Below are 17446 nucleotides of genomic sequence, written 5' to 3' on the forward strand. Positions count from 1 at the left end.
ACAGAGAACACCACAGAGATATTCCTCAAGAAGAGCAACCCCAAGGCACATAATCGTCAGATTCACCAGGGTTGAAATGAAAGAGAAAATGCTAAGGGCAGCCAGAGAGAAAGGTCGGGTTACCCACAAAGGGAAGCCCATTAGACTCACAGCAGATCTCTCAGCAGAAACCCTACAAGCCAGAAGAGACTGGGGGCCAATATTCAACATCCTTAAAGAAAAGAACTTTCAACCCAGAATCTCCTATCCAGCCAAACTCAGCTTCATAAGTGAAGGAAAAATAAAATCCTTTGTGAACAAGCAAGCACTCAGAGATTTCATCACCACCAAACCTGCTCTACAAGAACTCCTGAAAGAGACTCTACACACATAAAGGAAAAACCAGTACCAGCCACTCCAAAAACACACCAAATGGTAAAAAAGCATCAACACAATCAAGAATCTGCATCAACTAACCAACAAAACAGCCAGGTAGCATCAAAATGACAGCATCAAATTCACACATAACAATACTATCCCTAAATGTCAATGGACTAAATGCCCCAATCAAAAGACACAGACTGGCAAATTGGATAAAAAGCCAAAACCCATCAGTGTGCTGTATCCAGGAAACCCATCTTACATGCAAGGATACACAAAGGCTCAAAATAAAGGGATGGAGGAAGATCTACCAAGCAAATGGAGAGCAAAAAAAGGCAGGAGTTGCAATTCTCATCTCTGATAAAATAGACTTTAAAGCAACAAAGATCAAAAGAGACAAAGAAGGACATTACATAATGGTAAAAGGATCACTGCAACAAGAAGAGCTAACGATCCTAAATATATATGCACCCAATACAGGAGCACCCAGATACATAAGGCAAGTTCTTAATGACTTACAAAGAGACTTAGACTCCCACACAATAATAGTGGGAGACTTTAACACCCCATTGTCAATATTAGACAGATCAACCAGACAGAAAATCAACAAGGATATCCAGGACCTGAACACAGACCTGGAACGAGCAAACCTAATAGACATTTACAGAACTCTCCACCCCAAATCCACAGAATATACATTCTTCTCAGCACCACATCACACCTACTCTAAAATTGACCACATAATTGGCAATAAATCACTCCTCAGCAAATGCAAAAGAACAGAAATCATAACAAACAGTCTCTCAGACCACAGTGCAATCGAGTTAGAACTCAGAATGCAGAAACTAACTCAGATCCACACAGCTTCATGGAAACTGAACAACTTGCTCTTGAATGTTGACTGGATAAACAATGAAATGAAGGCAGAAATAAAGATGTTCTTCGAAACCAATGAGAACGAAGACACAACATACCAGAATCTCTGGGACACATTTAAAGCAGTCTCTAGAGGAAAATATATAGCAATGAGTGCCCACATGAGAAGAAAGGAGAGATCTAAAATTGATACCCTATCATCAAAATTGAAAGAGCTAGAGGAGCAAGATCAAAAAAACTCAAAACCTAGCAGAAGACAGGAAATAACTAAGATCAGAGCAGAACTGAAGGAAATAGAGACACAAAAAACTCTTCAAAAAATCAATAAATCCAGGAGCTGGTTTTTTGAAAAGATCAACAAAATAGACAGACCACTAGCCAGATTAATAAAAAAGAAAAGAGAGAATAACCAAATTGATGCAATAAAAAACGATAAAGGGGATATCACCACAGATTCCACAGAAATCCAAACCATCATCAGAGATTATTACAAACAACTCTATGCACATAAACTAGTAAACCTGGAAGAAATGGATAAATTCCTGGACACCTGCAACCTCCCAAGCCTAAACCTGGAAGAAGCCGAAACCCTGAATAGACCAATAACATGGTCTGAAGTCAAGGCAGCAATAAAGAGCCTACCACCCAAAAAAAGCCCAGGTCCAGATGGGTTCACAGCTGAATTCTACCAGACATACAAGGAGGAGCTGATACCATTCCTTCTGAAACTATTCCAGACAATCCAAAAAGAGGGAATCCTTCCCAAATCATTTTACGAGACAAACATCATACTGATACCAAAACCCGGCAGAGACTCAACAAGAAAAGAAAATTTCAGGCCAATATCCATGATGAACATAGATGCAAAAATCTTCAATAAAATACTGGCAAACCGATTGCAACAGCATATCAAAAAGCTCATCCACCATGATCAAGTAGGATTCATCCCGGGGATGCAAGGCTGGTTCAACATACGCAAGTCCATAAACGTAATTCACCACATAAACAGAACCAAAGACAAAAACCACATGATTATCTCGATTGATGCAGAGAAGGCTTTTGACAAAATTCAACAACCCTTTATGCTAAAAACCCTCAATAAACTTGGTATTGACGGAATGTATCTCAAAACAATAAAAGCTATTTACGACAAACCAACAGCCAATATCATACTGAATGGGCAAAAACTGGAAGCATTCCCTTTGAAATCTGGCACTAGACAAGGATGCCCTCTCTCACCACTCCTATTCAATATAGTACTGGAAGTTCTAGCCAGAGCAATCAGGCAAGAAAAAGAAATAAAGGGTATCCAAATTGGAAAGGAGGAAATCAAATTGTCTCTATTTGCAGATGACATGATTGTATATCTGGAAGACCCCATCATCTCAGCCCAAAATCTCCTGAAACTGATAAACAACTTCAGCAAAGTCTCAGGATACAAAATCAACGTGCAAAAATCACAAGCATTCCTATACACCAGTAATAGACTTCAAGAGAGCCAAATCAAGAACGAACTGCCATTCACAATTGCTACAAAGAGAATAAAGTACCTAGGAATACAACTAACAAGGAACGTAAAGGACCTCTTCAAGGAGAACTACAAGCCATTGCTCAACGAAATAAGAGAGGATACAAATAGATGGAGAAACATTCCATGTTCATGGTTAGGAAGAATCAACATCGTGAAAATGGCCATACTGCCCAAAGTAATTTACAGATTCAATGCTATTCCCATCAAGCTACCAATGACCTTCTTCACAGAACTGGAAAAAAACACCTTAAACTTCATATGGAACCAAAAGAGAGCCCGCATAGCCAAGTCAATTCTAAGCAAAAAGAACAAAGCGGGAGGCATCACACTACCGGACTTCAAACTATACTACAAGGCTACAGTAATCAAAACAGCATGGTACTGGTACCAAAACAGAGATATAGACCAATGGAACAGAACAGAGGCCTCACAGGAAATACAACATACCCACAACCATCTGATCTTCGACAAACCTGACAAAAACAAGCAATGGGGAAAGGACTCCCTGTTTAATAAATGGTGTTGGGAAAACTGGCTAGCCATGTGCAGAAAGCAGAAACAGGACCCCTTCCTGACACCTTACACCAAAATTAACTCCAGATGGATTAAAGACTTAAACATCAGACCTAATACCATAAAAACCTTAGAAGAAAATCTAGGCAAAACCATTCAGGACATAGGTGTAGGCAAGGACTTCATGACCAAAACGCCAAAAGCAATGGCAACAAAAGCCAAAATAGACAAATGGGACCTAATCAAACTCCACAGCTTCTGCACGGCAAAAGAAACAGTCAGTAGAGTGAATCGGCAACCAACAGAATGGGAAAAAATTTTTGCAGTCTACCCATCTGACAAGGGGCTGATATCCAGAATTTACAAAGAACTAAAGCAGATCTACAAGAAAAAAACAAACAAGCCCATTCAAAAATGGGCAAAGGATATGAACAGATACTTTACAGAAGAAGACATACAGGAGGCCAACAAACATATGAAAAAATGTTCATCATCACTGGTCATCAGAGAAATGCAAATCAAAACCACATTGAGATACCATCTCACACCAGTTAGAATGGCGATCATTAAAAAATCGGGAAACAACAGATGCTGGAGAGGATGTGGAGAAATAGGAACACTTTTACACTGTTGGTGGGAATGTAAATTAATTCAACCATTGTGGAAGACAGTGTGGCGATTCCTCAAGGACCTAAAAATAGAAATCCCATTTGACCCAGCAATCCCATTACTGGGTATATATCCAAAGGATTATAAATCATTCTACTACAAGGACACGTGCACACGAATGTTCATTGCAGCACTGTTTACAATAGCAAAGACCTGGAACCAACCCAAATGCCCAACGATGATAGACTGGATAGGGAAAATGTGGTACATATACACCATGGAATATTATGCAGCCATCAAAAACGATGAGTTCACGTCCTTTATAGGGACATGGATGAACCTGGAAACCATCATTCTCAGCAAACTGACACAAGAGCAGAAAATCAAACACCGTATATTCTCGCTCATAGGCGGGTGTTGAACAATGAGAACACATGGACACAGGGAGGGGAGCACTACACACTGGGGTCTGTTGGGGGGAAATGGGGGAGGGGCGGGGGGTGGGGAGGTGGGAAGAGATAGCATGGGGAGAAATGACAGATACAGGTGAGGGGACGGAAGGCAGCAAGGCACACTGCCATGTGTGTACCTATGCGTTGCCATTATCAGAAAAAATAAAGGGAAAAAATATTTTTAAAGAAAAACCACAGTGGCTGGATATGGTGGCTCACACCTGTAATCCCAGCACTTTGGGAGGCCGAGGCAGGTGGATCACCTGAGGTCATGAGTTCGAGACCAGCCTGGCCAACATGGTGAAACCCCATCTCTACTAAAAACACAAAAATTAGCCAGGTGTGGTGGTATGCACCTGTAATCCCAGCTACTTGGGAGGCTGAGGCAGGAGAATCACTTGAACCCAGAAGTGGAGGGTGCGGTGAGCTGAGATGGCACCATTGCTCTCCAGCCTGAACAACAAGAGTAAAACCCCGTCTCAAAAAAGGAAAGAAAGAAAAAGAGAGAGAGAGGGAGAGAGGGAGGGAGGGATGGAGGAAAACAGGGAGGAAGGAAGGGAGGGAAGAAAGAAGGAAAGAGAGAAAGAAAGAAAGAAAAAAGACAGAGAAAGAGAAAGGGAAGGAAGGGAGGGAGGGAAGAAAGAAGGAAAGGAAGAAGGAAGAAAGGAAAGAAAGAAAGAAAGCGAGCAGCTATAAATTCCCAAGCATAGCCGGGCGCGGTGGCTCAAGCCTGTAATCCCAGCACTTTGGGAGGCCGAGACGGGTGGATCACAAGATCAAGAGATCGAGACCATCCTGGTCAACATGGTGAAACCCCGTCTCTACTAAAAAATACAAAAAATTAGCTGGGCATGGTGGTGCGTGCCTGTAATCCCAGCTACTCAGGAGGCTGAGGCAGGAGAATTGCCTGAACCCAGGAGGCGGAGGTTGCGGTGAGCCGAGATCGCGCCATTGCACTCCAGTCTGGGTAACGAGAGCGAAACTCAGTCTCAAAAAAAAAAAAAAAAAAAAAAAAAAAATTCCCAAGCATAAATGACTCTTCCATATTTGCCTGCTTAATTTATATTCAAATACGGTATTTCTATCCATGTCCTTCTTATGTAATGCTCCCCTTCCCTACCCTTCAACTATCATCACAGAAAATAATCATTATCAAATTCATGAATTTGATAGTTGAGAAAATATGTAGTGGTCACCCTAAGTCTGGGGTTTTCAACCCACCAAAATCTAATTGGCTGACTACTAGAATCACGCAAGGAGTTCTAACAAATTTCCCCATACCCTGGCCACGATCCGGACCAAAAAATCCGAGACTATGGGCTGGGACCCAGGAAATAGTTTGTTTTTATTTTTGTTTTTATTTTATCCCCAGATGATTTCAATGCACAGCCAAGGCTGGGAACCAATGGCTTAAAGCATTAATTACTTACAAGTCTCCACATCTAGAGATGATAAGCTTCTACTTAGCTTAAAAACACAATACCATGAAATTCTCACACTGGCACAATTTCAAAGAATGGTCATTTGTAGAAATGCATTGATGTTCAATTTCAAGTTGGCAGGGAGTAAAACTAGGACACTCAACAATAAATGTGTTCCCTGTTCTTCCTTTTAATTGAGCATAAGCCACCATCCTTTACATTTCAATAGGAGAAATTCTAAAAACACTTATATGTCAGTCACATATGCTAACAAACAGACAAAAACATTTTCACAGATTCTATATTTATCCTACCCAGGAAGGTGTTTATTTCTCAGAGCGATCTTGCTACCCATAAGCCAGGAATGTACTCTCATAGCACCTGAGATTCTTAGAGGAAAGGCCTAGATGCTGACCATTTTTCTTTTTTGTAAAACTGAAATAAAAATGCTTCCTCTTAACTTTTAAGGAAGTCCTATATATACTGTTTGATTTTTCTCCTCATGTACCCCCCAGGCTTCTTTTACTCCTCTCTTACTGAGAAAACTAGAGTTTTTTGTTTGTTTGTTTGTTTGTTTGTTTTGATGCAGATCTATTTCATGCTCTCTGCAGTAAGAATTATCCCACAGACAATGCTTCTGGATTGGAGATTTTCAGACACAAACAGCAGAGAATTTTAATAGTATGCAAACAACTGCAATTAAACAGCTATTTTACAGTGAGAAATCTTCAGTTTCAGTGTCAGATAAAATACATGTATGTATAACCAACATGGAAAGTCTACAATGAACTCAAAAAGCCTTTTGAAATACTTTTAAGAAATTCTTTTCTATAAATGGGTTTGTCCTTGTCCATTTCAAGGCATTATGCATTTGTAACATATAATCTTCTCTAAGGCACATTTGGATTCTCAGTGGTCTTTTTTCCCTTCTTCATCTCAGCAAGGATGGTTTATGAGTATTTTTTTTTTCTGGGTTTCCTATGGCAAAACTCTCAGTAAAGGCAAGGAGAGAGTTTACAGCCAGAGAACTGATGCATTTCACAGCACAAAGATTTAAAACCAAATTTAACAGAAAGTGCAAATATAGTGAAACAGCTCTTATCTTCCCTACTAAATACAGAAACTCATTCAGCAATGTTTTATTGAGCACCTACTATATGCAATGCATTGTACTGTGTGCTGCAGATTTTAGAAGTCAGAACACAGAACAGGCCGGGCGCGGTGGCTCAAGCCTGTATTCTCAGCACTTTGGGAGGCCGAGGTGGGTGGATCACAAGGTCGAGAGATCGAGACCAACCTGGTCAACATGGTGAAACCCCGTCTCTACTAAAAATACAAAAAATTAGCTGGGCATGGTGGTGCGTGCCTGTAATCCCAGCTACTCAGGAGGCAGAGGCAGGAGAATTGCCTGAACCTAGGAGGCGGAGGTTGCGGTGAGCCGAGATCGCGCCATTGCACTCCAGCCTGGGTAACAAGAGCGAAACTCTGTCTCAAAAAAAAAAAGAACACAGAACAGTCTTTGTTTTCCTGGATCTTAGGTTGGAGAGATAGAAATGAAACTAGTAATCACACAATTGTTTTACTACAGTAATAATATCAAAATGAAGTAGCAATGCACAGTGACAGGAGATCATAAAATAGAGTCTGACCTGGTCTGAGAAGTCAAAAAAGGCTTCTCTGCTGAGGGGACTTTTACTCCAGGATTGAAAGAATGAGTTCAAAGTTGGCTAACAGAAGAAGCAGTGAGTTTTGTGGGCAAGGAATGCAAAGGTCAGTGTTGCTGGGATGCAAAGAGAAGGAGAAGGGTGAGATAAAGTTGGCAATCCAGGGCAGGAAGGATTCTGTTCCATCCATGTTGTGTCTGAGGACCTGGAGAGCATCTGTGGAGCCATCAGGTAAGCAGATGGACATCTGAGAATGTAGCATAGAGGGAAGGTCAAAGCCAAGAATACTCCAAGAATACACTTTTGGAGTTAGCATATACATGGGAACTGAAGCTGCGGGAGTAGGTGAAGCTACTCCATACTAGGCTAGAGGCTTTAAATTAAAATTTTGAATATTCCTTTGAAAACAATTTGCACTTATAATAATCCCAAACATATTTCTTAAGGAATGAGCCCTAAGAAAATATAAAACATGTGACAGATCTCTATGGGATGACTTCATCTACATGGTAAGAAGGGATAAACTGCAGTTTTTCAACTTTCCTTTGATAGATGGGAGATTGGAGAGTTTCATGATAACAAATACAATCACTAATTATTACTGGGATCCAGGAAAAAAAAAAACTAGATCTTTTGTATGACTAAAGTAAACAATTATGTTGCCCTAGAAGAACCCTGATTCAACTCATGGAAAGACTTTTCATCCTCCAATCAATTTCTGTGCATACATTAGAAACAGAGTGGGAAACACAATTGGGAAAATGAGAGAGCAGAGGAAAACTAATTGTAATTATGGAAATGCAGCTTAAAGAACAAAGGCTTAAATTTGTAACACAAGTCTAAGGAGAAATGAGTCTCATAAGCAACCACTTAAAACATAGAAGTCTGCAAATCTGAAGGAAAAAATGACGGTTTATTATACACATTATTTCTTCTAATTGAGTAATTAGAAAATTACCAATTTCAATTGCCAATTAGAAAATTGGTATTCCCGAGCATAAAAGTATAAAACAATCAAGGGCCTTTATGCCCGGCTGGACTCTCAATGGCCACAGTAAGTTTAAGAGAAAGCGTTTGAGAGTCTAATGGAAAATGCCATCCAAGGCTTTCACTTGGCAGCAATAGGCTTGTTTCAGATAATTGAAAGCTAAAGCTTCGAAGAATGAACATTGTTACTTCTCATCCACCTGGGCTTCCCATACCTCCAGATCTCCAATTTACCAATTAAAGAGCACCTTTTTGGCCAGGCGCAGTGGCTCACGCCTGTAACCCCAGCTCTTTGGGAGGCCGAAGCAGGCAGATCACCTGAGGTCAGGAATTCAAGACTAGCCTGGCTAACATGGTGAAACCCCATCTCTACTAAAAATACAAAATTAGCCAGGCGTGGTGGTGCATGCCTGTAATCCCAGCTACTCAGGAGGCTGAGGCAGGAGAATCACTTGAACCACGGAGGTGGAGGTTGCAGTGAGCCGAGATCACACCTTTGCACTCCATCCGGCCTGGGCAACAAGAGCAAAACTCCATCTCAAAGAAGAAAAAAAAAAAAACAGCACCTTTCCATCCCTTCCATCATTGCAGAATATAAATGACCTTGCATAGTAAGCATAACAACAAGATCACAGTGGGTTCAGTTACCCAGAAAAATCCCTTCATTGAATAGATTCCCAATGAGGAATAGAGGCTGATACACCTCAACATGGATTTTTATACATATAGATCATGCTTGGTTCTGATTAATCCAGCTACATAATGTTGCAAAAAGCAAACAGAATAAAGAACACTAGTAGCTTTAGGGAAGTTAAGTCGCCCTAATCTAAAATGTTAGTGAACAAGGACTTGCCTAGAGTGGCCCTAGGAGTCCAGGGAGAGCTGTCAGTTGTAGCGGGGGCTAGGATTCCATCCATCAAAATCACATTACCTGAGCCTCTGTTATGTGTATTACATCGTCAATGCCCAGGGTAGCAGAGATGGCACTATGAGGAGTGAAACTGGAGAAAACATCCTTCACCCTCAGAAACAAGCAGGAAAAGAGCTACAAAAGAATAACTTAGAGACCGCTTAAGTTGGTAGCTTATGAGAGCAGCCCCCACAGAGTGAGAAGAGACTGTCGTCAGTAGGTCTGGGAAAAGCAAGGAACAACTTCCACCCTATCCCATCTTTCAAGCCCTTGCAGTCTGCAGAGCTCCACGTGAAGAAATATGGAGAAAAGAGAAAGGGCAGGAGCCAAACAGTTGCCCCCATGTCCTCACGGGCACAGGAAGCTGTGCCCTAGCCAGAGGAAATTGACAGCAGAGAAGGCATGAGGCTGAAGAGAGATGGCAGATCCTCTCTGAAGGATCCTTGGTGACAGATGGGGCCAGGTTAAAACTAAGAATCTATAGAAGATGGAAGCAGAGGGAATTGGATCACCTCACTGCTGCTGACATGCACCAGGGACATGTGGATTAAAAGGCCTTTGCTCTCTCTTCCTTGTACCGAAATCTGTGGAACAGGGCCTTGAATTCTCCTGCAAGGGGAAGGAGTATAGCATAGACAAATGAACCCTCCCCCTCAACCACCAACAGCCAGGTCAGCAGGTAAGGGGACTTAATGACTTTGAGATTAAATTTTTTAAATGGACCGGATACTTAACAGCCAAAATTATCCAGAAGGTAATAAAACTACCCAAGATGCTACAATGGGATGGAGGGGGTTTTTTTGTTTTTTGGGTTTTCTTTTTTTTTCTCATTTTGTCACCAGGCTGGAGTACAGTTGTGCGATCTTGGCTCACTGCAACCTCTGTTTCCCAGGTTCAAGCAATTCTCCTGCTTCACCTTCCTGAGTAACTGGGACAACAGGTGCGTGCTACCACGCCCAGCTAATTTTTTTTTTTTTTTGTATTTTTAGTAGAGATGAGGTTTTATCATGTTGGCCAGGATGGTCTCAATCTCTTCACCTCGTGATCTACCTGCCTTGGCCTCCTAAGGTGGTGGGATTACAGGCGTGAGCCACCGCACCCAGCCTTGGACAGAGTATTTTTCGAAGCATTCACTGAAGCATATATGCTACACTAAGTTGAGAATGTTCAATAAACCAGTTACAAATGGAACACTTATCATAGAGAAAGACCCAAAAAAGGAATGAACTTCAGATATTAAAACATAAATAGCATTCATTGAGAATTTTTTATATCTCCAAGACATCAAAGAAGAGCATATGTTCACAAAAGGTCATAGAACAAGTATGTTTCATACCAGCTCACATTAAAGGTTTTTTCCTTTGTGTTCTAAACTAGATATAAATATCCTCTTTTGTAAGGCCTGAATGGATGGCTATGATTTCCCTGAGACAGGGGAAGAAGAAAAGGAGATAAATCAATGTGGTCAGTTAACTCACAGCAAATTCTCCAATTCACCTCTGTTTAAAAGTAGGGGAGGTAGACAATCTAGCATTTCTTAAAATTTTTGCACTTAGAAACTTAAAGGTCATCTTCCCTCTACGCCGGTAGGAGCCCCTACAAAGTGCCACACCTGGGTCAGACCACATCTCTCTCTCTCTCTAAATCTTCATCACCTGCAAGACACACCTGAACATCATAGGCCTGAAAGGATACCTGCCCTGATGCTTTCTGCTTCGGTGGCCATCACCGGGAGACGGAGAGCCCATTCAGTGGTTGCTCCTACCCATTCAGTGGCCTGAGCAGTGGGAGCTTCAGACCAGTCTTCCATGGCAGGCTGGGCGCTACAGTCTTCAGGAGGGAACTGCTGGATAGGCACAGAGGGCACCTGCATGCCTTCAGACCAGTTGGCAATCTCGGGCTGAGAAGCAGTGAACTCTGAAGCTGGAGCAGTCCATTTGCCCTGAAATTCCTCCTTGGTCACAGCCTTTTCCGCAGCAGCCTGCTCTTCTTTTTCAATCTCTTCAGGATCTTGTAGAAGTAGAGGTCAGGCATGACCTCCCATGGGTGTTCACGGGAAATGGTACCACGCATGCGCAAAACTTCCCGACCCAGCATCCACCACATCAAACCCACCGAGTGAGCTCCCTTGTTGTTGCATGGGATGGCAATGTCCACATAGCACAGAGGAGAATCTGTGTTACACAGAGCAATGGTAGGTAGGTTAACATAAGACGCCTCTGTGAGAGGCTGGTGGTCAGCCCTTGGGTCAGTAACCACAAGCAGCCATGGCTCCCAGAAGGCTGCCTGGATCTGGTTGGTGAAGGTTCCAGGAGTAAAGCGGCTAGCAGTTGGAGTGGCTCCAGTGGCAGCAGCAAACTTCAGCACAGCCCTCTGGCCAGTATTCCTGGAGGATATAACACCGACATCAGCAAGGTTTTCAATGACAACAATGGCACGAGCTGCCAGGAGAAGCTTCTCCCAGATCCTCTTCAGATTTATGATGTAGATGTTATCACTTTTCCTTTTATAGATATACTGTTCCATCTGGAAGTCAAGGTTGGTGCCACCCAAATGGGTTCCTGCTGCCAGGAACTTAAGGACATCCTCCTCCTTCATTTGTAGGACATCAAGGGCTCTGGACATTGTGAAAGTTTCCCTTTAAGTTAAGACAGGAATCCAGAACAACGCTGTATGGAGCCCTCAGTAGGTAGCGCGGAAAGGCTTTCTCTTTTTTTTTTTTTTTAGACAGAGTTTCACTCTTGTTGCCTAGGCTGGAGTGCAATGGCGTGATCTCAGGTCACTGCAAACTCCCAGGTTCAAGCGATTCTCCTGCTTGGCCTCCCAAGTAGATGGGATTACAAGTGCCCACCACCACACCCAGCTAATTTTTTGTATTTTTAGTAGAGACAGGATTTCACCATGTTGGCCAGCCTGGTCTCAAACTCCTGACCTCAGATGATCCACCTGCCTCAGCCTCCCAAAATGCTGGGATTACAGGCGTAAGCCACTGTGGCTGGCTGATACTTTAAATTTAATCATGGTCACAAAATCTTGATTGTCATTGCATTAATAGGAATTCTATGAGCACAAGTATTTTCTGGACCTAGAAAAGGATGCGTATAAAGTTATGGCTGGAAGAGCTAGGTTTTGATTCAGTAAAGAAATGCCACTTTAACATAAAATCTAGTGATGCCCCACAAAACTAAAGCAGGCAGGCTGCCAAAGTCTAATAAACTGGGCAAAATCAACTGGAACCGTAATTCACTTTTGCATAATTTCATTCAACTTGCATATTTATCAGTCAGGATCTGGCATTCTTCTCTTTTCTTCCAGTGCAGATGGAATTCCAGTGAGGGAGAAATTTCACTCTTCTTTTTTTTTTTTTTTTTTTTTTTTTTTGAGATGGAGTTTTGCTCTTGTTACCCAGGCTGGAGTGCAATGGCGTGATCTCGGCTCACTGCAACCTCTGCCTCCTGGGTTCAAGCAATTCTCCTGCCTCAGCCTCCTGAGTAGCTGGGATTACAGGCACGTGCCACCATGCCCAGCTCATTTTTTGTATTTTTAGTAGAGACGGGGTTTCACATGTTGATCAGGATGGTCTCGATCTCTCGACCTCATGATCCACCTGCCTCGGCCTCCCAAAGTGCTGGGATTACAGGCTTGAGCCACTGCGCCCGGCCCACTCTTCTTTTTTTAATAGAATCATATTTGTCCTGAAAGCTTATTGTCTCGGTCCTAGATATTAGTTTCTCCATGGTCAGGAGAAACCTGTAACCATTCACTCATACACACACACGCACACACACACACACACACTCTACCTCTCTCCCTAAAGGTAAATGTAGCTTTTTGCCAGTGCAACACTAACTACAAAGTTTACAGTCCAAAAAGAAATCTTATCTTCTCCTCAATGCCATCCTGCCAGTCTTTCATTCTCAGACCCCTGGCCTAAAGAACACTTCCATCTATCATACTCCTATGTTGATGTTTGACTACAAAGAGACCTCAAACCTTGCTGCTGCAAGGGAACTTTGCAATCTGGCACAACCCTCACTGGAAAGACAGGGAAACTGAGGGTCCCAGAAGTGACATGAGGCTACACAAGTTAGTAGTTAAACTTGGATTAGAACTAGTCTTCAGGCTCCCATTTCAGCCTACTTTCCATTACAAACTAGTGATCAAGTTTCTCCCTTCACATTACCAACTAGGTCTGTGGCCAGGAAGGGGAGGCTGGATAAAAAGTCATCATTTAATTAATTAACTAAGTCAATTAGTCTTATTAAAATGTAGTTGTGAGGCAAAGTAAAAGTACTAATATATAAGGCAACTTCTTGAAAAGGCATACTGCATAAATATATAATAAGAGAACTATCCTTAATTTTATCCCTAGATAGTAAGAGGTACTCCTAATTCAGTCCAAAATGTTTTCTACTCTAGATTTGTGATGGTCATTCAGAATTATTCATTTAGCAACATGATACCAACAAAAATTAACTTTCCTATAAGAAATTGAGATGATACCATAATAACTTACAAGAAAGCAATTAATACTTTTTCCAATAGTACAATTATAACTAGCAGTATGTGAAAACAAACATTAAGTCACTTATTAAGGAGCTCAAATGTTTGGAAAGGCTTATGTGCATAAGAAATTGCATGTGCATATTAATTGCAAATCCACTGATTATTGGTTAAGAATCAAGACTGCTTCCCAGGTCAGAAAAAAAAAATACTGCAATTCACTGAAATGAAGAGAAACAGCTGAAGGTATAGGCAATTTTCAAATCAGGATAAATCATGAAGGTATCAGCCATTAAGGCAAGGTTCATACCACACCAAACATTCTCTGCTCAAGAATTTTTTCTGTTACAAATGAATCAGAACAAACACCAAGTAGGAAAAATCCTGGCGATTAGCTTCTCTGATAGGTGCAAATTCCTTTTGGTTTCTCCTAAAAATCCAGGCAAAAGACACACAAAAGAAAAATACAAAAATTCATCATTCCTAACAAGGTTTCTGTCATCATTGGACAGAGAAGTAAATTCAATCAGTTTATTTTGGTTAAGCACTATTTCCCAACATTTTCAAATGCTTCATTTCTGTCTCAGAAATGGGAAGATGAAATAGTAGGTAGATAAAAGACCAGATATAAGCTGACTCTTAACAGTAGATTTAATAGTCTCTTTCTTTTTGGGTTGTAGGATTGTGGGTAATATTTTGAATGGTTTACAATGAGAATATACCGCCTCTATAATCAAAAATGAGGCTATGAATATGCTTTATGAACTGTGAAACTACACAAATGTTACAGTTTTATTTTTACTGCTATTGACCATTTTAGAGTTCTCATTTTAATGTAGCTCTTTTATCCTGGCAACACAGCTGAAGTCTGTCTGTAAAAAGAGAATCTGACTAGCATAATTTGCACATCCAAGTCTATTTATTCCAAAAGTCTATTAGCCTGCATGGGAAGTAGTTATTTATTGTTTATGGAAGTTTAGTTTATTTTTGTTTTGGTTGATTTGGTTACGTAAGGAGAGTTATCAACAAAAACAAGGAGAAGCCAAAGTGAATAAGCAAAGCCTGGTCAGTAAATGTTCAAGAAGCCCAGGAGAAATCTGACATTTCCTACTGACCATGTCCTGTCCTCTTTCTTTTCTCAGAAATATTCTTAAATCCTCTACAAAAAACATTATCACTAGAGCTCCCTTGGTTTAAAATATCCCAAGACTTCTCACAAGTCTTCCTTAAGTTAAATAAGTTCCTATGTTAACAGATTCATTTTCAGCAGAGGTAGAAGAGAAAAAGGCATCCTTCTTTATTGAATTACAACATATCCTGAGGCAAGGAAATCCAAAATGATATTTTACGCTATCAGAAATTTACAACGCAATTGCTGTATTATAAATGAATAGAATCATAGTTCTAATTGGCTTTGATCCTTTTAATCTTGGGAGGATTTAATATCTCTAAATCCTTTCAAAAGAGTAATTCTTGAATGCAAGAAGTTACCAATTCATATTTTAAGTATTATACTGCCCCCTTGTGTATCTTGTTTGTAGTGAAAAGGGAGCTCACACAATACAGTAACTGTAATTATCAGAAATAATTCAGCGGAATCTGAGTTTAGAACTAAAAACAACTTCAAAAATCATCGAAACCAGCATGCTCATTTCACAGAAAAGAGAAATGAGTTCCTGAAAAATCATATAACTTGTCCAGGACCATACACTGCTAGTCAATAACAGAGAAAATACTGTTGTATAGAACTTAAGCCTTGGAATGTTAATTTTTTTTTTAAATGGAGAGGCCTGGAAGAAGAAAGAATAGTGAGGTTTTGGAATTAGGCAGATCAGGATTTGAATCTTAGGTCACCATTTCACAATCTCCACAATTCATAAAATGGGTTGAATAATAGCTATGGCAAAGTCTGTGAAAGGACTCAGTATGACAATGTTAATGTTCATCAAGCCCTTAGTATAAGTATCTGCAATATAGTAATAGATTAATTGGTAATATGACTATAAAAATACATAGAAAAAATTTTAAGTGATTATAGCCTTTGAGATCTCTGGATAAAGGAATTTTAAAATAATGAAAATAATAATGAGTTTAAGGCACTTAAATCTAAACTCTTTAAAAATTGGCATAAAATAAAGTTTGAAAAAATAAAGCTAGTTCTTCTAACTCCCGTGATTCTTCTGTTATCATACTTACTTACAAATAAATTTGCAACAGAAAAATACCACAAATCGAACACTGCATGAGAGATAAAGCAATGAACAGGACCCTTGGATGAGGCTCAGAGAAAAGCAACGTAGAACCTCAGATCCACAGTGTCAAGTTGCCATTCCCATGCCTCTTCTGCTAAGGATACTTCACCACTGGAATGACAGGAGAACCAACCTGGAAAGGTGGAGGCAGAAATTTTCATGCTGATCTTGCTAATGCATAATTAGTTACATCAACTTGGGCAGTTATTTCATCTCTGTTTCTCTTTCTTCATCTATAAAATGAAGTCACTCTCTACATTGTAAGGCCTTTTAGTGAGGTGGTATAAATGAATGTTGAAAAAACACCGTAAACACTAAAGTGTTTAATTAAGTAAGGTTAAATTTGTTATCTTAAACTTAGTTTAAAGCAATAATAAACATTAAATCTGTCACCAAATTGGGAAGACTTCAGAACAACCAATCTTAGAAAGGAGAAAGCAGCTTATATTATAGGATTCTGTTAAAGAGCATTCCATTCTCCATGAACTCTCTCTCTTCCCTCTGCAATTCCACAGGCTTCTGATGGAGATTATTCCAAAAATTCTGGCACTGCGTAACTCTTTGGCTTTTAAATCAGTTTCACCCTAGGGTATCTTGACAGGAGGATTGACAGAGCTTATCCCTGACTGTATATCACAAAACAAACACCAGCAGGGTAAAGGCAATTTGTCTTAGTTTGTCATGAAAATGACTAATATTGATTATTCTCTGATTCAAAGCTGCAGTAACTCACACTGATACTAATGGTTTAGTGCTGCAAACTGTTCAGTTGTTTTTACATGGGACCTAATATATAGATAAGTCTTAAGGCCCTAAAGTGTGTGGAGGCCGGACATACCCGTAATCCCAGCACTTTGGGAGGCCAAGGCAGGTAGATCACGAGGTCAGGAGATCAAGACCAGCCTGGCCAACATGGTGAAACCCTGTTTCTACTAAAACTATATAAAAATTAGCCAATTTGGTGGTGCATGCCTATAATCCCAGCTACTCTGGAGGCTGAGGCAGGAAATCGCTTGAACCCAAGAGGCAGAGGTTGCAGTGAGCCAAGATCACGCCATTGCACTCCAGCCTGGGCAATAGAGACTCCAACTTAAAAAAAAAAAAAAAAAAGTGTGTGAACTTCTCTTCAATAAGTATCTAAAGCAGGTGGCCACAAGTACTCTCTAATATCTCAATTTGGAAGGCCACACTATGCTAGTAATAAGCACTGACCGGTGATCCACAAATATTAACTAAATAATTATATGCCCCTCGCCCAACATAATTACAAACATCAGAAGGGGATATTAGTGGAGCTGACAGTGTGGTAGAAGAGGGAAGGCACTGATACCATCTACTCTACAAAGCAGAAAGAGATAACACCCTTGT

General features: G+C 40.6%; 1 protein-coding gene and 1 pseudogene across 8 annotated transcripts in view; both read right to left on the reverse strand.

Moving 5' to 3' along the window:
- The window catches only part of PLCH1 (phospholipase C eta 1), a 255169-nt gene that overhangs the window by 196841 nt on the left and 40882 nt on the right, over window positions 1-17446 (reverse strand). The window lies entirely within an intron of this gene.
- Window positions 7088-17203, reverse strand: LOC141585597 (small ribosomal subunit protein uS2 pseudogene; annotated as a pseudogene).

Source organism: Saimiri boliviensis, chromosome 9 (genome assembly GCF_048565385.1).
Source record: "Saimiri boliviensis isolate mSaiBol1 chromosome 9, mSaiBol1.pri, whole genome shotgun sequence".
Lineage (NCBI taxonomy): Eukaryota > Metazoa > Chordata > Mammalia > Primates > Cebidae > Saimiri > Saimiri boliviensis.